This window comes from Miscanthus floridulus, chromosome 9 (genome assembly GCF_019320115.1).
Source record: "Miscanthus floridulus cultivar M001 chromosome 9, ASM1932011v1, whole genome shotgun sequence".
In the NCBI taxonomy this organism is placed as follows: Eukaryota; Viridiplantae; Streptophyta; class Magnoliopsida; order Poales; family Poaceae; genus Miscanthus; species Miscanthus floridulus.
In genome coordinates, this window is record NC_089588.1 from 47,159,616 (window position 1) to 47,180,720 (window position 21,105).

The following is a 21,105-nucleotide window of genomic DNA, read 5'->3' on the forward strand; positions in this document are numbered from 1 at the left end:
CTACCCTTTGTCATATTCCGGTGGTTTGTGAGTTTCCTGATGTATTTCTAGATGAGTTACTAGGTTTATCGCCTAATAGGGATGTGGAATTTAAGATTGAGTTAGTGCCAGGTATGGCACCTATCTCAAGAAGACCCTATAGGATGCCACCAAATGAGTTAGCTGAACTTAAATTCAGTTACAAGAACTGTTGGACAAAGGTCTCATTCAACATAGTTCATCTCCATGGGGATGTCTAGCTTTGTTTCTAAAGAAGGACAAGTCTTTGAGAATGTGTGTGGATTATTGGCCACTTAATGATGTGACCATTAAGAACAAGTATCATTTGCCTCGTATCGATATCTGGTTCGATTAGTTGGCAAAAGCAAAGGTATTCTCCAAGATTGACTTGAGGTTAGGCTATCATTAGAGTAAGATTAGGCTAGAGGATATACCTAAAATAGCTTTCTCCACTAGGTATGGCTTATATGAGTACTTGGTCATGTCTTTTGGACTGACAAATGCTCGTACCTACTTCATGTACTTAATGAATTCGGTATTCATGCCCAAGCTTGACAAGTTTGTGGTTGTGTTTATCGATGATATTTTGATTTATTCGGAGAATGAGGTAGATCATGTAGAGCACCTAAGAATTGTTTTGTCTAGATTGAGGGAACATAAGTTATATGCTAAGTTTAGCAAGTGTGAATTCTGGTTGAGTAAAGTACCTTTCTTGGGTCACATCTTATCTAGAGATGGAATATCTGTAGACCCATCTAAAGTACAAGAGGTCATGGATTGGAAGGCCCCGACTTTGGTTCATGAAGTTCGGAGTTTTCTCGGGTTAGCAGGTTACTGTCGTCGTTTTATTCCTAATTTCTCCAAGATAGCTAAGCCCATGACCAGACTGCCTTGGAAGGATAAAAAGTTTAGTTGGATGCCAGAGTGTGAAGCAGCTTTTCACACCCTAAGGACCTTATTAACTACAGCTCCTGTGCCAGCACAACCAGACATTAAAAAGCCTTTTGATGTGTTCTATGATGCATCGGGTATAGGTTTGGGGTGTGTGCTCATGCAAGAAGGAAGAGTTATTGCCTATGCTTCTCGACAGTTGAGAAAGCATGAAGTCAATTACCCTATGCATGTTTTAGAGCTTGCAGCAGTTGTTCATGCGTTGAAGATATGGAGACACTACTTGTTGGGAAACGTATGCCACATATATACTAACCACAAAAGTCTCAAATATATCTTCACTCAACCTGAGCTGAACATGAGGCAGCAAAGATGGTTAGAGCTGATCAAGGACTACAATTTGGAAGTGCACTACCATCTAGAAAAAGCCAATGTTGTAGCAGATGCACTTAGTTAGAAATCTCATTGCAACGCTTCAGAAGCATTGTTGGAAGATGGATTTAATTTGTTACATTCTATTGTACTACACAATATCACTATTAGTTGTTCACTTGAGAGCAAAATCATAGAACTATAGAAGACAGATATCGGTGTATTTCACATCAAGAGAAAGATGAAAGAACAGAAAACCAAGCATTTTAGGTTAGATGAAAGAGGTGTGCTATAGTTTGTGGACTGACTTGTGGTGCCTAAAGACCGTGAGCTTAGAAATTAAATTTTAGATGAAGCTCATTCATCCAACTTGTCTATCCATCCGGGTGGTAGCAAAATGTATCAAGATTTGAAAACCCGTTTTTGGTGGACCAAGATGAAAAAAGAGATCGCCGCCTATGTCACTAGGTGTGATAATTGCAGTAGAGTAAAGGCCATTCATTTGAAATCTACTAGATTACTTCAGCCATTGCTTATCCCAGGCTAGAAATGGGAGGAAATAAGTATGGAGTTTATTATAAGCCTTCCGATGACACAGCAAGGTCATGATTCCATATGGGTCATTGTAGATCGTCTCACCAAGTCAGCACATTTTATACCAGTGAACACAAGGTATCATGTGGGGAAGTATGCTGAGCTATACATTTCTCAAAGCATGAGGCTACATGGAGTACCCAGGACTATAATCTTAGATCAGGGACCACAATTTATAGCTCATTTTTGGGAACACTTGCACCAAGCTTTGGGGGCTAAACTAATCAGAAGTTCAGCATCCCATCCACAAACTTCTGGACAGACCAAGCAAGTAAACTAGATCTTAGAAGATATGTTGAGAGTCTGTGTTATATCTTCCAAGGGTTCATAGGAGAAATGGCTACCTTTAGTCGAGTTCTCCTACAACAACAGTTATCAAGCGAGCATGAAGATGGCTCCTTTTGAAGCCTTGTATGGTCGGAAATGTAGAAGTCCTTGAATTGGATTGAGCCCAGCGAAAGAAGATACTTTGGCATTGACTTTATCACTAAAGGTGAAGAGTAGGTACGCATTATCCAACAGCATATGAAAGCAGCTCAATCAAGACAAAAGAGTTATGCTCATCAAAGAAGAAGACCACTAACTTTTGAAGTGGGAGACTATATATACTTAAAAGTGTCACCCATGAAAGGATTACAGAGGTTTGGAGTAAAAAGAAAGCTTGTGCCTAGATATGTAGGGCCATACAAGATTATTGAACAGAAAGGAAATGTCGCTTACAAGTTACAACTTCCTCCAGAAATGAGTGTGATATTCGATGTCTTCTATATTTATCAGTTGAAAAGATGTCTTTGTATACCTAAGGAAGCCATTGCACCCACCAACATTAAGCTCCAATCGGATTTGACGTATGAAGATAAACCAATCTGAGTGTTAGAAAAGATGGAAAGAGTAACACAGAGCAAGGTCATTAAGTTCTATAAAGTGGTGTGGAATAACCATAGTGAACAAGATGCCACGTGGGAATGGGAGGATTACTTACGTGAGGTTTATCCCACCTTTTACGAAGAATGGTAGGTCTTGCAAATCTCAGGATGAGATTTCTCTAAGGGGGAGGGGCTGTAACACCTCTGTGTTTAGCATTGCAATTTGCACTTGCATTTCATGAGCATAAGCATCATCCAAGCATTCATGAACATGAGCATACAAAATTTCATCTCATTCTTATACATTGTCACAAGAAATGTTGATTCATATATATATGCTAATGCTTACATATGCTAGGATTTACATGTGACCAATGTATAAAATGTTTGTGGGACCTTAGGAGTGCCGTAACCGTGTTTAGAATGTCACACAGAACAACTTTGGTATTCATGACTTCCATTTGGCCTCTAAGTCATGGTTAGTGTAGGCTTTCATTTTCAAGTTGTATGTTTGTCCTAAGTGAACTATAGCATAGATTGTTTGCATGGCAGTGCACCCTTAAGCAAAGTTGTAGTACTTGACTAGAGTAACAACTTATATTTTTGGGTCAAGGTCTAATTCAGTGCATAGCATGCTAAAAACGGCTCACAAGTTTCAACAAAATGTTGTTTTTGACTTTCAAAAATTTCTAAGTCTTAGTGTTGTTTACAGTTTTAATGTACCTCACTTTGGAGCAATGTAGTTTGTTAACCAGTGAGAACTAGATGATGGTTCTTAAAGCAAAGTTGGAGATCTCATGTAGCTCTACAACTTTCATTAAGGAAGTTTTTGCTAATTTGCAACAGATTAGCAGTAATTGGATCTCCAATTCACGCTATCAGTCGGCGAAGGCAGCGCCTGAACCATGCCCGCATGCTCGGTAGTGGTCGACTAGCCACAGGCCATGGCCGCCGCGTGGTGGCCATACACCAGCATTGGCCCGGTCGGTCAGGCCAACGTGTGCACTTAAGCGACGCGCACCCACTACGCTCACTCACTCTCACTCTCTCGCCCTCTCTGTGCCTTGCCTTCGCCATGCCCGTGCAAAACCGCAGCACCGCCTTCGCTGCCGCACCTCTGCCGAGCTCACACGCAACCACCACCGCACCACCATCCAATCCATCTCGCTCATAGCTCTGCCACCACCTCCTCCACCTTGCTGACTTGCTTGCACCACCATTCGAGCAAGGGTAAGGCCGCACTTCGCCTCGTCGGAGCCGCCATTGTCATCGGAGCGCCGCCATGCTCATGGCTCACCGTGGCTTAGTCATTCCGCCACACCACATCCCTTTGTTTTCTTTGGTCCAGCACCGTGCTAGGGCCTAGCGGCTTAGGCCAGAGCTAGGGATGACGCTACCGCATGACGATGCCGGAATGAGTCGTCGCCCCACGGGCACCCACCATGGCCACCGTGGCGTTCGAGCTCACCGCCGTCGAGTTGGTTCACCGTCTCCCTCCTTTCTCACACACCTGAGGTCGAGTAACCCTAGGCCTCGCTAATGGCATGACGGAGCACCGCCGTGCTCCATGCATCGCCGCACGGCCATGCACGCGGTCAAGCTCACCAGCGCCACCCTAAACCCTAACCTACATCTGTTAGCTTTGCTAGGTCACCGTGTAGATGTTGCAAGTCTCGCCTAAGCTTACCGTGGCTGGAGCTCGTTGGAGCACTGCCGCGTAGCTCTGCCATCCGCCATGGCTACCGTCGAGCCTACTCTGACGAGCCTCCAAGCCAACCAAGTGCACCCAACGACGATGGTGACCTCACCACCGGTGACCTCGCCGGCAACGGGGTATGGCCAGTTAGTGCCGTGCTCTGCTTCTGTGTGTCTAACATATCGGTACTCATTGACTGTGGGCCCCAGCTGTTAGCCTGAGTAATGTTGATTTTCTGATTTTTTTTCCAGATTTGAATGCATGTTTTACAAATTCATATCTCAAGCTAGAAGTGTCCAATTTTGGTGAACCAAATTTTTTTAGTTTCATCTTGAAGTGTAGTATTTGATAAAAATATGAGATGTACTATTTCTATTATTTTTATAGGAGAATAAAATATAGCTAAATAAATGCTTTTTAAATGGTTTCTATCTTGTAAATTGCATAACTTCAGCTAGAAAAGTGATAAAATTATGATTCTAATTTTTCTAGTGTTGTGTTGGCATGATCTCTAGCTAGGAAAAATATTAAACATACAGTAAACATACTTTTAATATGGTCTTCATATTTAATCCGAATTAATTGCTAGTTTCTAGTGAAATTAATTGACATAAAAATACATAACATATGATCATGCAAATTTTACACAGTATTCTTATACTTTGAGGAATGTAAGAAAAATATTAAATCTATTGTTTGACACTTTTCACTATGCTAAACTATTTTTGCTAAAATCAACCTATGTAACTTGTCATTTTTGTAGAGGTAGTTGTACTTATCCAAATGGCATGAAATTTATATAGTGGACTATTGAGGTCATTTGTAGGATACTATAATGTTATCAGAATTTATGAAGCACTAGAATTATTTATCCTTTGAATCACCCTATTATTTAAGGAAAATAATAAATGGATATAAATAAGTTAGTTATGTTTGACCATGATGTTTTCTATGGTGCTTGTGATACATATGATCTGTTAATGTTATTAGTAAGGCTTAAAAGCAATTGGTCGTATGCAACTAATTAATTATTGCTTTATAATTCAACTAGATGGCCGCATGATAGTTTCGGTTGAGTTGATAATTTCACGGTGATAATGGTCTTTTCTAAAAACTTGTTAATAACAAAGTTGTAGATAACTTACTGATCTACCTTGTGTTAAATAGTCATAGGCCTTATGGTTTAAGAATTATGGCTATTAGAAGTCTGCTGTCAGAAACGCTTGCTCTCTAGATAAATTTGAATGATTGAAATGTTTGACCTAGATAACTGCTGAATCACACTAAGTGTGTTAAAAGATAGTTGTAGATAATTTCATAAGCTTTCTAGAATGTAAACAACCATACTATTTTATTGTGTATAACTCCAGTTATGGTCAAAACAAGTGGCTACTATCTAGTAGTCCAGAAAATAATTTACATTGGTGCTTGTTTAGTTATTAGAAAAGAGATATGCACCTACTCAGTAAAATAAGTTGCAACTTGCTATTACATTAATGCAAAGCTATTGAAAACACTTGGGAGGATTCATTCATCACATCATATCATATTATACATATCGTCATATATGCATTCATGATATCTTAATTCATGCTCATGCATATAGGATCGTCCAAAGAAATAACTTTGATAGAGTTCAACGAAGAAGAGGAGGAGGATCAGCAGGAGACGCCTCAGGCCATAGCTCTAGGAGAAGAGGAGCAGACTCTTGAAGATCACCCTGAGTGCCTAGATCACCAGCCAACCTCTTTCCTCAAAGGCAAGCCCCGGAGCATTCTAAGTCTCCCATGTTTTACAAAATATTACTTGAGTCCTTTATGTTTGATGCATTAGGTTATAAGAGTTGATTGGAAACACTTGATGCATAGAACTGCCTTATCTAGTTACATATACCTTTCACCCTATGTAGGACGAGCATTGAATATATGCTTAGCCATGCTTAGACTGGTAGAAGTCGGGTGATTTCCTATCACCTGCGAGATATAGGTGGATATCGAAGCACGGTTGGCTATATTTGCTATTGTGGAAAAGAACCATGACATAACAAAAATGTAGGCTAGGTAGAGTTTATGTGTAGGTGGACTCATGTGATTCTGTCTGCGCGGATTAAGGACCGTACCGTTGTTGGCACTTCTGACAAGATTAAATGCATGCCTCTCACTTAGCTGGCCGGATAACTCATTCTGACTGCGAAGCCGAGTAGCTCTACTCAGGATGGGCCCCGCTCTATTAGAGTGTGCACTTGGGATGGTAGTAAGGATGTGTGTGGACCCAGCCATGAGCCCATGGGTAGGGTAGTCCTGATCATCCTGGCAGTTGGATGTCCCTGATTGTACGGCGCTGGGCGAACCCATGAAATGTGTACCTGAGTTGTACCAAAGGTGACCTAAGGTGACCGTTGATCTAGGCTGCTTGGGTTTGTGTTAGGAATAAATTCCCAGCTGGTTGAAATTAATTCGAATCGCCATCTCTCCCGGACAGTGAGAAACTTGGCTAGCCCCAACATCGTAGTAATTGTGATATGGAATGTGATGGTTTGGATGAACATGGAATTACTACACCATCTATGGTTACTCTTGTATGCTACTAAATGATATACTACATGTTTGGCACAGGTTAGTCGCTAATCTAGAGATGAATAGCTATAATTAACTTGATGACCGAATTATAATTGTACAATTGAGTTAGTCGCTTTTTTTGCAAAATGTTGTCAAGCTACCTCCACTTATAAAGCCTTGCATAATTCTTGGAGTCACATTATTTTTGGTTTATGATGGGTAAGTCTAGCGGAGTACCTTCTTGTACTCAAGGTTTTATTCCCATTGTTGCAGATGGTACAATTTATCATGGCTATTGCAAGAACTACTTCTATCTCGCCGTGGATGAGGAGTGAGCCCTGGGCAGGCATCTCTTATTAATTCTTCTTATATGCTTTTGTGGGAGTCTGATCATGAGTTGGCACTGTATTTGAACTATGATGGCAGTTGTTAGTTTCAAACTTTTAATTTGCTTTCGCTACTATTTACTGAACTTGGGTTGTAATAACCTTAATTTGTACTCTGATGAATGAACTGTACTTGTGAACTTTATGTAACATGTGACATGTGTGTTGAATCATGTATGATCTTGGTTGTATGTTGATGGTTAATCGAGACCCATCGTGGTACTCGACGGACTACCGAGTTTATATGGGCTCAAGTATGACAGTGCGACCGCTTGTGGGCTACCATTGTACCTGTGCTCTTATAAATTGGTCGGTTCTGCGATACATTCTATTGTTGGTAGACCTGTATCTCCCTTGGTGTTGAATGGTGTAGCAAGGAGATGATCATAGTTGGATCGAAGTGTGTTGATCATGTTGGCAAACTCAATCCTTCCATGTTCAAACTTGAGTTTTTGTGTTCCCTATAGTTGATTCCTCTCCTTCTTGCTTTTCCTGGTTGGAGGTTGTTCCTACAAAAATTTAGTGGAGTGCAACTTGCTATTTTGAAATGAAAACTTCTCCACTCTATCTTTTATCTAGAAACTGATCTTGGCGCTCCTGGCATGGATGGTTGCTTTGGCAGTGCATAAGAAAGGTCTTCCTAGGATGATGGGTGACTTTAAGTCATGGCCGGTATCCAAGACCACAAAGTCCATGGGAACATATGAGCTTCCAACTCGTATACATACATCTTCTGCAATCCCTTCGACTTTGCGAATGGATTGATCTGCAAGCTTCACAAGCATGGTTGTGTATAATAAATTATCAAATTATAAAATGTGATACCTTTGGAATAACATTGACACTTGCACCGAGGTCACAGATAGCTTCTTAATTCACCTTTCTTCTCGGGCATGGATTCATCCTGCCATCCTCCAGAACTTGCTTCTATATAGAAATTTGTATCTACCATCTTGATGATATTCACAGTTTCATGATATTTTGGCTGCCCTAGAATCTTACCTTTTTCGTTTGATGGAATAGCAGCCGCCAACTGAGCTATTTGTTATTCTAGCATTTTATTAAAGCTAAGCTAGTTCTTCATGGCAGATGAGAAACTATCCATTCTATTATTTATGTTTTCTAAGACCTTGTCTATGGAAGCTAGTTTTCTAGATAAACCTTCCATAATTTTAGCTTGTCCATAGACTAAATCTTTCAAGAATGATTGATTATTGGAAAATTATTAGAAGTATTACCTTGGTAGTTACCTTGATAATTACCTTGATAATTGGGCCACTATTGTTGACCCCATCCTTGATTCTGGTGAGGATGATAATTGTTGTTGTTGATGAAGTTCACATCCTCTTGGTTTTTCAGGGCAGTTGTTCCCTAAATGCCCTGTGTTTCCACATTCTTCAAATGTCATACAGGAATCATGAATGTGCATGACATCTTGCTTCTCATTAGCTCGGCCTTCGAGCCTCTTCATCAGCAGGTCCATCTTGGCAAATAGCATGTCTACCTCCTTGACTGTATGCATACCTCCACCTTTCTTACAGGGTTGAAGATGTTATTCAGACCATCCTTGATTGGAGGTCATCTTTTCAACAAGAGTTGTTGCTTGTGGGATTGTGAGTGATAAGAATGCTCCTCCAACAGCAGCGTCTATATTTTCACGGGTGCTATTTTTCGACCCATGGTAGAAAGTCTGCATAAGTAGCCAATTCTCTATCCCATGATGAGGACATTTTGATATGTAATCTTGAAAGCATTCCCATGCCTTAGGGACAAATTCGTCATGTTGTTGTTGAAAGCTTGAGATTCTTCCACGTAGAGCATTAGTTTTGCCTATAGGGAAAAACTTTGATAGGAAAGCATTGGAGCACTTCACCCATGAGTTGATGTTGTCTTTGTTAGCATAGAACCATAGCTTCGCCTTCCCCAAAAGTGAAAATGGGAAGAGGCAAAGTAATATGGTGTCCTAGGTGACTCCTTTGATGGTGAAAGTGCTGCAAACTCCAAGAAGTGTTGGAGATGAGCACTCGCATCTTCATGTGCTTTTCCACATAACTGGTTAGCTTGCACCATGTTGATGAGAGCTGGCCTGAGTTAAAATGCAATATCTACCATGTTGATCATTGGTCTAGTGTGGATGTTGGCCGCACTTGGAGCAGAGAATTTACGAAGGGTCTTGTCAACCATGGTCTCAAAAACTAGTGTTGAGCAAACATCTATATGGTTTTCTTCCTATTTTTGAACCTAGAACTTCCTTGGATTTTTTAGCTTTAGTCCTTCTATGCAATGCTTCTGGATTTTCAATGTAGTTTTCCGGACGGTCAAAACCAAGCATATATTACCCTGCATAAGATATGAATAGACAAAACAAGGGTAAGCCTGCTTGACCAGTGGCGACTGGTTTTTTATCACATCTATAAGTTTAAGTTTGTCAATACTCCTTTAATTGCCTAGCTATCTTCCTCGACAACGGCGCCAGAAATACTTGTTGACATTTCTTAACATCGCTACTTAAGATGGAGAATATATCCCATCCCCAACAACGGCGCCAGAAATGTTTATGGTATTTTAATGTGACTTAGAAAGATATGAAATATTGTAAGCGCATAGAATACCATTGTAGCATTTCACTTGGGAGTATTCTAGGTATTGTTATTTATATTTTTACCACTAGGAAGGTCTGGCAATGAATATCGATAACTTATACTTATTATGGATACATGAACCGATGACTAACTCTAAACAAGGGTAAGCCAAGAGATATAATAATATATGAATGATAAATGTAACACTCAAAGTACTCCATAATGGCAATAGCAAGTCTAAGTAGAAACTAGAAAGGTTAATTCCTAAGTTATTCTAGTCACAAGTCAAAGCATACAATGATGTGCATATATAATTAGCAATAGACAAAGATTACCTCTATATCTATGCATAAGGGACATTACTAAAGAAGAGCAATAACAGAGCTTGACTACTTCCCTCGCAACTGGGTACTACTTGGCCTACAGACGGGAGGTCAACTACAAAGGACTCAATGAGGCTGTCACCCCTGCGATCTACCACACGATCCAAAATGTAGGGTGCATCTGCAGGTAAACAAAACTTACACAATGTCGACCACTCACCCTGTTTGTCAACAAGAATGAGCACTTTGTGATCCTATGCATAAACATAATGATAACTCTAAGTACACCAAGCATATAATCAATGCAAACTAAGAACAAGTAAACTAAGACATAGCAAATATGAAGAATAATGTCATAGCAAATGTTTGAATGATAAAGGTTACAGGGGCTATAACAAGTCAGACTCTGATGATAGGATCGGGAATCCAAGCTGGAAGCTTGACTCTCTAGATCTAACTTAGCTAGCTATGCCTAAGAATATTTGTGTAGGGAGCTCTAAGGTTGAATGATCTCTGGGATTCCAATGAATGATTCAGTATGATTGGAATGCCTTCTGGAGGAGGTAGGGGGTCTCCTTTTATAGTGGGCACCAGACACCCTATGGGCCCATGAATCCATGGCAACGTTAAATCTAGACTCTCGAATCAAACCAACCTTGGGCAATGGCGTAGATTGGATCTTGGAGGCGGTGGTAAACCAACATAGGAAGGAGAGGCTGCCTTGTGGGCCCCATAGACTGACCAGCGTACAGGTGGGGCTGCCCCCCCCCCTTTGATGGTTTGGGTCAGGTCACAGTGGATTGCCTTCTAGGGTGGATTAGGACTCTTCTAAGTTGGTTTCATCGTGGATGATCGTGATTTCCTCTGACGGATAGGTCATCTTTGCCTCTTTTCTGATTAAATCCTCCTACAGACACTGAATCACCAATACAAGTGGAATTTGTTAGTTTAAACCCCTAGCCCTTTGTTAGTGATCATATTTATCCAATTTTACATGTTATATTGATGGTTAAATTGAGGTTTAACGACCATCAACAATGATGGTGGTGGTGGTGATGGTGTTCACTAGGAGGGTGTCTAGGAGGATGATGATAATGAGTAGTTGCATCTCTCTTTCTTCTTTGCTCTCTTTCTGGTCCTTGTTGCCAAAGGGGGAGAAGATGATTAGAGAGGGGTACAACAACTTTCTTGATGCTTTTTTTATGGTTAGCAGGAGCTTCATGTCCTATCCTTTAGTTGTGAGAGTTAGTTAGTGAGTTGAGAGTTGAGTCACTCAAACTCTATTTTATTATAATATTGCTACCTATGTACTCTCTATATTTGGTGAATGTGGACATGTACGTTGTGATGGTATTTAGCTTGTTATTTAATGCTTTTAGTAGATATATCTTGTGATAGCTATGTGTTGGTGCTTGATTCCGCTGTTTTTGCTAAATGTCATAGGAGCGGCAGTGCCACCCACTGGGCAGCAGTGCTGCTCTGTGAAACCTTAGCATTTGTCTCTGATGTGCATACCTATCATTGGCATCACGTTTATTTATATGACACCATGTGCAGCACCCCACAAAAGCATTGGATGTAGGGGGAGTTCCCATTTCACTCAAATATGTGAATTTTGGCCTCTTATGCCAAATTGGAAATTCAAATTCCTATTCACATATTCAGGGGGAGTTCCTACACCCATAGCTCGAAAAAACTCAGTTGTATATTTATACCTTTTTGTAAGCTCTAATCGTGTTGTCATTAATCACCAAAAAGGGGGAGATTGTAAGTGCAATCAAGCCCTAATGTGAGTTTTGATGATAAATGATGACACAATTAGGGAACTAATAAGATTTATCGAGTTGACAAGCAGGTGAAATGATATGGAGGATCTTATGTACAATGGTGGAGCCCCCAATTACAAAAGGACATGGCAACTGACTCAAAAGCGTTTAATTTGTTTTATAATTTGAATTTGAGTTTAGGAAAAGCCATACTACAAAGGGGCATGCAATTCGCAAGCTTAACATGCAATCAAGTGCTTATTCTATCCACCAAAGATATCTACAAACACTTAGCCATGATAGCCATATTTACTCTTTTCCACTCCACTGCTGTTAGGGCAGAGCGGCAGTGCTGCTCTGTGGCTGGCACTGCCGTGACTTGAAATCTAAACATTGGGGAAGGGGTATTTCCTAAACCCTCTTCCTCTCCCAATGGCCACCCACGACCATTTGCACTAGAACTCGACTAGAGAAGCTCTCCTCCCTCTTTCACACTCCATTGAAGCACCTCAAGCTTCTCCCATCGATTCCTCTCTTATTCCTTGAGAGATTGAGCCTCCAAACTGTGCTAGAGAGCTCTCCAACCTACTCTTCAACTTCCTCAAGCACTTGGTTCATGTTCAAGCTAGTGGTTGCATTTGTTACTCTTGGAGCTTGGCTTCTAGCCAGCTAGCGCATCACCCATGGAGCTTGCCAACTTGTGTGGTAGCCCTAGGAGGTTTATAACCACCCCAAGCATCTAGTGGAAACACCCTCATCTCAAGAGGTCACTCTCTTGACTTGAGAACAAGGATAGGGTTCCATAAAACCCAAGCCTTTGTGGATTCCTCAACAACATGGATGTAGGCAACCCTTAGTGGCAAGCTGAACCATGGGATAAATCGGTATCTCACTTGTGTTCTTGTTATTTGCATTGCAATATTTATATTTGTGGTGATTCTAGGGTTTAGACTTGATCTACTTGCTTAGGCACTCCCTCCAACTTCTAAGTGGTTGAATAGGTTCAACATTACCTAGGAACATTAGTAAATTTCTTGATCTAATTTTCATTGGGTAGTTTTTGAACTACTGGCTCAGGTGCCTGGCAGAGCAACACTGCCGCTCGAGGAGCAGTAGTGCCATGGCTTGACAATGCCACTCGAAGAGCAGCACTGCCATGCCTATGTCTACTATTTATTTGAGTTAAATTTTTACAGGCCTATTCACCCCCCCCCCTCTAGGCTAACCAGGGATCCTACAACTATTCATGATGACCTGATGACCCTGCACCTTCTTATGGCCATTGTTTTGGCTCTTGCGCTTATGATTTTGTTCGATATCCGAGAAGACCCAGCCCTGTTAGGGCCGATCGGACCTAGCTGAGCCCCTAAGCATGAAAGGCAGTGGTGTTCCTAAGCCAATCAAAGAATCCAGGTAGGACGAGGCCAGGTGGTGGTGGTGGATCCATGTTGTTGGTCCAGCGTGGATCCTACCAAACTTTGAAAGCTATGTTAAGGAGGTACTCCTGACAAAACATGGAGAATGCCTGCTTAGCGTAACGATTCATGTGGTGAGCCAATTGAAGTGGACCTTCCTCCATTGTGCTACCCAACTTTTCAAGCTATAGTTGATCGAGCGACAGCCGCTTCATTGCCTATGCGTGCAGTTCAGGATCCTATGGGTGCTAGGTTCCTGTAACACCCTCGATGTTACACCCTAAACAAACTACTAAATTATGTCACGAGCATCATGTTTATGTGATAATACATATGATAGAGTGTGTAGATGAATTTCTTATAACCTAAAATGAATAATCAAAATGTTAAATGAAAATTGATTCAATAGCTCATGTTATGTCAAGTAGGGTTGAAAACCAATTTTTATTGAGCAAAAATATTATAGAACATGTGTGTGACACCTAAATAAAGTTTGAAGTACAAACTTTGTAGATGATAATGCAACTCTTGCTGTAGAAAAATAACATTGCTAGCTAGTATTTCTAATAGCTTAGAAATGGAACTTGAAATTGAATCTAGCTCAAGACTTAGAAAATTCCTCAAGTCTAAAGATAGTTCGACAGCACCATGTTTGGGAATTAGTCCTATGAAATTTAGTTAAGAGGTGGTGTCATGTTTTAGCTCTGGTTGGTAACCAAATAGGCCCTCTTTAGCATAGTGAAGGCGGTTTAGTTTCAACTTCAAGAGTTTAGTTTTTATCGACGCTTTAAAATTCATGCACGAACATAGTCTCAGGCTGGTTGGCCGGGTGGGCGTGGTCACCATGCTCGGGAGCTCAATGTCACCATGCTCGACCGCACGTGTGCGGCCATGTGTTGGTCGGCTGAGGCCATCCTCGGCCTAGTCGTGGCCTGGCTACGGCCAGGCGCTGCGGGCCGCCGCGTTGCTGCCCCACCTCACCCTCGCGCTGCTGCCACTACTGCCTTTGGCTGCTACCGTGTGGTGCTGCTGCTACTGTGGTACCATGCTACACTGCTATTGCTTGCCTCATCATCATGCGCACATGGGCTACCTTTTTGCCTTGTACCGTCACCTCGCTTTAATGTCGTCGTAGCCACACATGTCGTGCTCCCCAACTATCTCCGCACGCACACACGATGCTGGGCTACGTTGTCTTGTAGCGAGCGTGTAGGTGTTGCCTTAGGTCTGGCCTACCGCTTGCCTCCAAGGTGAGGACGGCTAGAGCCTAGACCTACCGTTCTCCCTGCCGCCTCTGCCATCTGAGCCGCACCCACAAAATCAGCCAGAGAGAGATCACCTCAATCCGATTCAACGCGTCTACGGCCTCGCCATTAAGCCACCTTGCTGCTTGACCCCATCATGCCTTGAGTTGAGCCCGGCCAAGCCTTAATTTGGCTATTTCCCCACCATCAGGCCATTAAGGTCGTGCTTGGCCGATGTGGGTGGCAACTCACCAATGAACCTATGAGAGGTCGGGCCAGCTACGCCATTAGCTTTGCCTCAACTCCCTCTTCATCATACGCTCGTCAGTCAAACCACTACCACTACCCTGATGCCATCGCCGCAGTCGTGTCAGCCGTGGTGCACCACCGCATGACTCGGTCGCACGTGGCTAGCCCTCCTCTGCCATCCTCTACCCCAACTATCACTTCGATCGAGTCCATGATAAGCTCCTGATGCTCACATGTTAGCTAGTTAGGCCTATAGCTGCCCTAGTTCAGTAGAACAGTCGCGCTGCCATCATGGATGGCCATCCATCCCTACAGCCCTCACCAGTGAGCCTCGCCACTCCTCACCACCACACAGCATGGTAGTCTAGGTCGGAGACGGCGATTGACCCGTTAGATGGGTCCGTACAGGTCCCAGGTGGCTGGTGTAGACATCCAGTGCCGCCACTTGCTGCGTTGTCGTACATAGAGTTGCCTGGGGGTGCGCATGGGGAAATTAGGGAAAACTCAGCGGGTTAAATGAATTTATTCGAGAGAGGAAGAAATAGTGTTAGGACTTAGGTGTAATTTGGGAGAAGTCCGAGGGTTGTTTTGCAAAAGCGCCAGTGCGCACGGGTTGCCCCGCTGTGGGCCATCTCATGCATGGGCCGCGCCTGCGTGGGCCTTGCATTTGTGGGCCACGCGGTGGAATCTATTTTTCTTTTTCCTAAGAAATTAGTAATAGCTTTCTATTTTAATTTCTGAGCTGGTCTTTGGTAATTAATATAAAATCATATAGATGCCCAAAAATTGTGAAACAAATTTTGTTAGGTTTCTAAAATTATTGTCTATCTGTTGGTATAGTTAGTTCATACATATCTATGTTGGAACTAAGGGCTATTAAATTATTTGAACATGTTTAATATTATTAGGGTAATTATTGTAGGAATTTTTGTGGTAAATTGGTGATAGCTTTGATCCTGAAATTTTTGCAGTAGCTTCATTGTATTATTATGTATGAGGAGGAGATTCTCGTGCAGGAGGAGGTCCTAGAGATGCCACTAACTGACTCAGCTAACACCACGCCTGCCCAAGGCAAGCCCCGGTGCATAACCTCTATTTTTCATAGGCATCGTATATATATGTGTGTTGTGCATTTATGTTGCAGGAAAATTTTGTGGAAACCACATGCACATATATATCTACCCTATGAGTTCTACTAGTGTTGGTTCGAGTAGTTGCTATGCTTAGGCTATCGATAGTGTGAGTAACCTGCCGTTACCCACAGTAGGTGATTATTATTACTCGCATAATAAAACAATGAAAAGAAAATGGAGACCGGGCAGGGATATGGTATGGGTATTGGTGGGTGTAACAAGTTGTGTCTCGCAGCCATGGGGCTTAGCTTGGTTACACTATTTTCCCTATCCGTGTCGATTGAGGACCGTCTGTTGCTGTGGATGGTAGTTAGGTCACAGACTTATTATCCTAAGCACATACTTGTTCTTTAGAGCAAGAAGCCTCGCTGCGCTCTTATCGTGGGTTTTGGCTCTTTCTAGACTGACTGATTGGAGGCAGGGAAAGGTGGAGGTCTAAGCACCATACTGAGACTGAGTCTCAAGTGTGAGGGCTTGGAGTCCAAGTTTGGACGAGGACCTAGACCCCTCGACAGGAGTAGAATGGGTTGGTCTTGTTTGTGCCTGGGGTACAAACGAGGCATGTGTTTCGGGGTACCCAGCTAGGATACATTGGATTGGGAATCGCTGTTTCTATGAGATGGTATGACTTGGCTATGGTCTAGCATCGTAGTAAGAACTAGAAGATGAAAGGTGGTAAAATGGTTCTGATTGCTCAACTTTTGCTTGAAGGTAGAACAGGTGCTTACCTAGAATGGTTAGCTAATAAAGTAATCATGACTGCTAATAAAACTTGACCTTAAGGATGCACTATTTGTAATGCTTTTCGCAAACAAAAAAACAGCAAACCATATTGCCTATCATATCCTTGAGAGTTAGGAAAATATTTCCACTAGTTGGGTAAGTCTTGCAAGTACATCATGTACTCAGGGTTTATTTTACCCTGTTGCAGGTGCAGCTTGAGGAGTTAGCTCTTGTGTGGAGGATTCTTCTAGTGGGCACAGATGGATCCGTGTATCGTTTTTGCTAGATGATTATTAGATTCCGCTGTTTAATTATTGTACTCTAAACTCTAGCATTGTAATAAATAATTTCCAAGACTCTGTGTTGTATGAAATGGCTAAGTATTATATGCTCGTACTCATTATTGGATCCTAGATGTAAAACGTGGATTGTTTCGAGTTTTTTCTTTGGGTGTGCTCGACAGAACTGCCCGTTTTAGCCCATTTTTGGGGCGCTTAGTGTCTACTGGAAGTCGAGCGCCTTCAAAAGTGTGTTATTCCAGGTGGTTCTTCCATAGGTGGTATCAGAGCCAATAATGAGTATATGGGTTTAAGAACTCTTTTTAAAAACCTAAAATTTGAACTACAAAAACTTTATGAAAAATAGGATGCGATAAATTACGTAAATAAGTATAAGCCCTAGCAATATGGTCTATCTAGGATAGTGGCACTAGTTTTATCTAATTAATTTCTATAGGTATACTAACATACACTGCGAAAGAATCATTTAGCATCCAGAAAGTGCGTGTGCGCTGTGCCAAAATTTTATGCGAATGCCGCTATATTCTGGCTTGAGTGAACGAATAGGTCAATGCATGCATCATGAAGAAAGAATCTTGCTTAAGTTAAACTCCCCCCACATGTGTAATTTTTTGGGTAGTAAATTTGTAGCAGAACTATCCAATTTATAAGAGCATAAGTACAATAGCAACCCGCAAGCGGTCGTATTGTCATACTTGAGCCCATATAAACCCGATAATGCGTCGAGTACCACGAAGGGTCTCGATTCAACCAACATACAACCAAGATCGTACATGATTCAACATACATGTCACACGTTACATAAAGTTCACAAATATAGTTCCATACATCAGAGTATGATTAAAAGTTATTACAAACCAAGTTCAGGTAAAATAGTAGCGGAAGCAAATAGAGTTTGAAACCAACGTCTCCATCATTGTTCAAATACGGTGCAATCTCATGATCACAATTCCACAAAAGCATAAGAGAGGGATTAATGAGAAACGCCTTGCCTAGGGCCCCACTTCTCGTCCACAGTAGGACAGAAGTAGTTCTACAATAACCATGATACATCGTATTATCTGCAACAATGGAAATAAACCCTGAGTACGAGAAAGTACCTAGCTAGACTTACCCATCATAAACCAAAAAGAAAGTGACTCCAAGGATCATGCAAGGCTTTATAAGTGGAGATAGCTTGACAACATTTAGCATGAAAAGCTACTAATTCAGTTATACATTTATAATTCGGACATCAAGTTAATTGTAGCTATTCATCTCTAGATTATCAACTAACCTATGCCATACATGTGGTATATCATTTAGTAGCATAACAATAATAACCATAGCTAGTGTAGTAATTCCATGTTCTTCATAACCATCGTTCCAAAATACACTTACTATGATGTTGGAGCTAGCCAAGTTTCTTACTATTTGGGAGAGATGGCGATTCGAATCAATTTCAACTAGCTAGGAATTTATTCCTAACACAAACCTAGGCAGACCAGATAATGGAGACGGGGATCCCAATCTTCCGTCAGGTGATGGTAACTATCGTTGTGGCGGAGAATGACACACCGATCCGGCTTCAGATCGAAAGATCGAACCCTGCAATCTTAGCACCACAGCTCCTCTGGTTATTAACCGAGTCACGGACCAGATTGACCTTGCCAAGAAGGCTAATCCCTGCCTGCGCAACGAAGAACACAAGCAAGAACAAGAAAGATCACATCCAAATTGCAGATGTATGATTAATCTCACGAGTTGGGGTCTCACAAACCGAAGAACGGCGAAACTATTTCTTGACAGAATAATCTAAGCAAAACCCAAACCCTAATGGAGGGGCAGTGGCTGTTTATGAAGACTCTAGGGTCGTGCAAGACCCCTAGACGCGCCCCTAATGGGCCCAAACTCGATACATGGTCCAACAGACCAAAAGACGGTGTCGCAGCACCCTGGCAGATTCTGGATGCTGACTTGTTTTGACGATTCCTGTTGATTACGAATAGCTTTTGATGTTAAACCACTTGGATTGGCTTCCTTATCAAATTAGCTTTCCATCCATATGTGGATCATCGAAAACAGAGTTCGGATGCGTCCTGGGCGACCAGTTTAAGGTAGACTGGTCCTGGAGGCCGAGGCAGACTCGAATTCATGTTGGACTGGGCCTCCGGCTTGTGTTGGACGTCCTTGCTGGTCATCATCACCTCCTCCACGTCCTCTTAGTCCCTCTTGACCCTCTCCAATGTTCCTAAGCAAGATAACATCATTAGGTAGTAGTCTATTCTCAAAAGTATGAAAAGGATCGCTTAAGAACGAGCTCACCTATAAATTGAGTTGACGCATTCGAGCCCGGGTCATTGGACCTCGCATGACGGTTGGAGGATCAGCTGTTACATCCAAAGGAGTGATGTCCTCATCACCAGATCAACGGTCACCTTAGGTCACCTTTGGTACAAACTCAGGTCCACATTTCTCGGGTTTGACCAGCGCCGTACAATCAGGGACAACTAGCTGCCAGGACATTTAGGCCTGGCGTACCCTTGGGCTCATGTTTGGCTCCACATACATCCTTACTACCATCCAGAGTGTGCACTTTTATAGAATGGGGTCTGGCCTGAGTTGAGCTACTTGGCTTTGTTGTCAGAATGAGTTATTCGGCTAGCTAAGTGAGAGGCATGCGTTCAATCTTGATAGAAGTGCGAACAATGGTATGGTCCTTAACCGGCATAGACAGAATCACATGACTCAACCTACACATGGACTCTGCTCGGCCTCTAGTTACATTACCCCATGGTTCTGTTCCATGATAGCAATTATAGCCAACCGTGCTTCGGTATCCACCTATATCTCGCAGGTGACAGGAAATCACCCGACTTCTACCGGTCTAAGCATGGCGAAGCATATATTTGATCCTGGACCTACATAGAGTTAAAGGTATATATATATATATGGAAAAGGTAGTGCTATGCATCAAGTGTTTCCAATCAACTCTTATAACCTAATGCATCAAACATAATGGACTCAAGTGATATTTTGTTAAACATGGGAGGCTTAAAATGCTCTGGGGTTTGCATTTGATAAAAGAAGTTGGCCTATGGTCTAGGCACTTAGGTAAGTCTTCAAGAGTTTGCTCCTCTCTTTCTAGAGCTAAGGCCTAAGGTGCCTCCTATTGTTCCTCCGGCTCTTCTTCGAACTCCAACAAAGTTATCCCTTCGAACAATCCTATATGCATGAGCATGGAATAAGATATCATGGATGCATATATTATGACAAGTACGATAGGATATAGTGTGATGAAATGCATCCTCCTAAGTATTCTCAACAGCATTGCCTTAAGGTGATAACAAGTTATATTTTCTTTTACTGAGTAGGTGCATATCTCTTCTCCAGTAACTAAACAAACACTTATATAGATCATTATCTATACTACAAAGCATCAGCCACTTGTTTTGACCATAATAGGAGTTATACACATCTAATTAATATGGTTGTGGATTTTTGGAAAGATTATGAAATTTCCTACCACTTTCTTTTAATCATCTCAAAGCGATTCAACAGTTATCTAGGTCCAACAATTCAATCTTTCAGACCTGCCCAGAAAGCAAGCATTTCTGACAGCAGACTTCTAATAGCCATAATTCTTAAACCATAAGACTTATGACTATAAACTTTAATACCAAGTAGATAAGTAAGTTATCTACTACTTTGTTATTAACAAGTTTTATAGAAAATACCATTATCATCATGAAATTATCACCACAACAGAAACTATACATGCAGCCATTTTGTTGAAATATAAAGCAATAATTAACTAGTTATATACAACCAATTACTTCTAAGCCTAACTAATAACATCAATAGATCATATGCATCACAAGCACCATAGAAAACATCATGGTTAAACATAACTAATTTATTTATATTCATTTATTAATTTCCTTAGAAAATAAGGGGATTTAAAGGATAAATATTTTTATTGCTCAATAAATTCTGAGAAAATTACAGTAGCCTACATATGACCCTAAT

General features: G+C 41.6%; 1 non-coding gene across 1 annotated transcript; it reads left to right on the forward strand.

Moving 5' to 3' along the window:
* The first annotated feature begins 9,075 nt into the window (after positions 1-9,075).
* On the forward strand, positions 9,076-9,184 carry LOC136484442 (small nucleolar RNA R71). Its single transcript, XR_010765962.1, has one exon. It is a non-coding gene; the product is annotated as a small nucleolar RNA R71 (small nucleolar RNA).
* Positions 9,185-21,105: the final 11,921 nt, after the last annotated feature.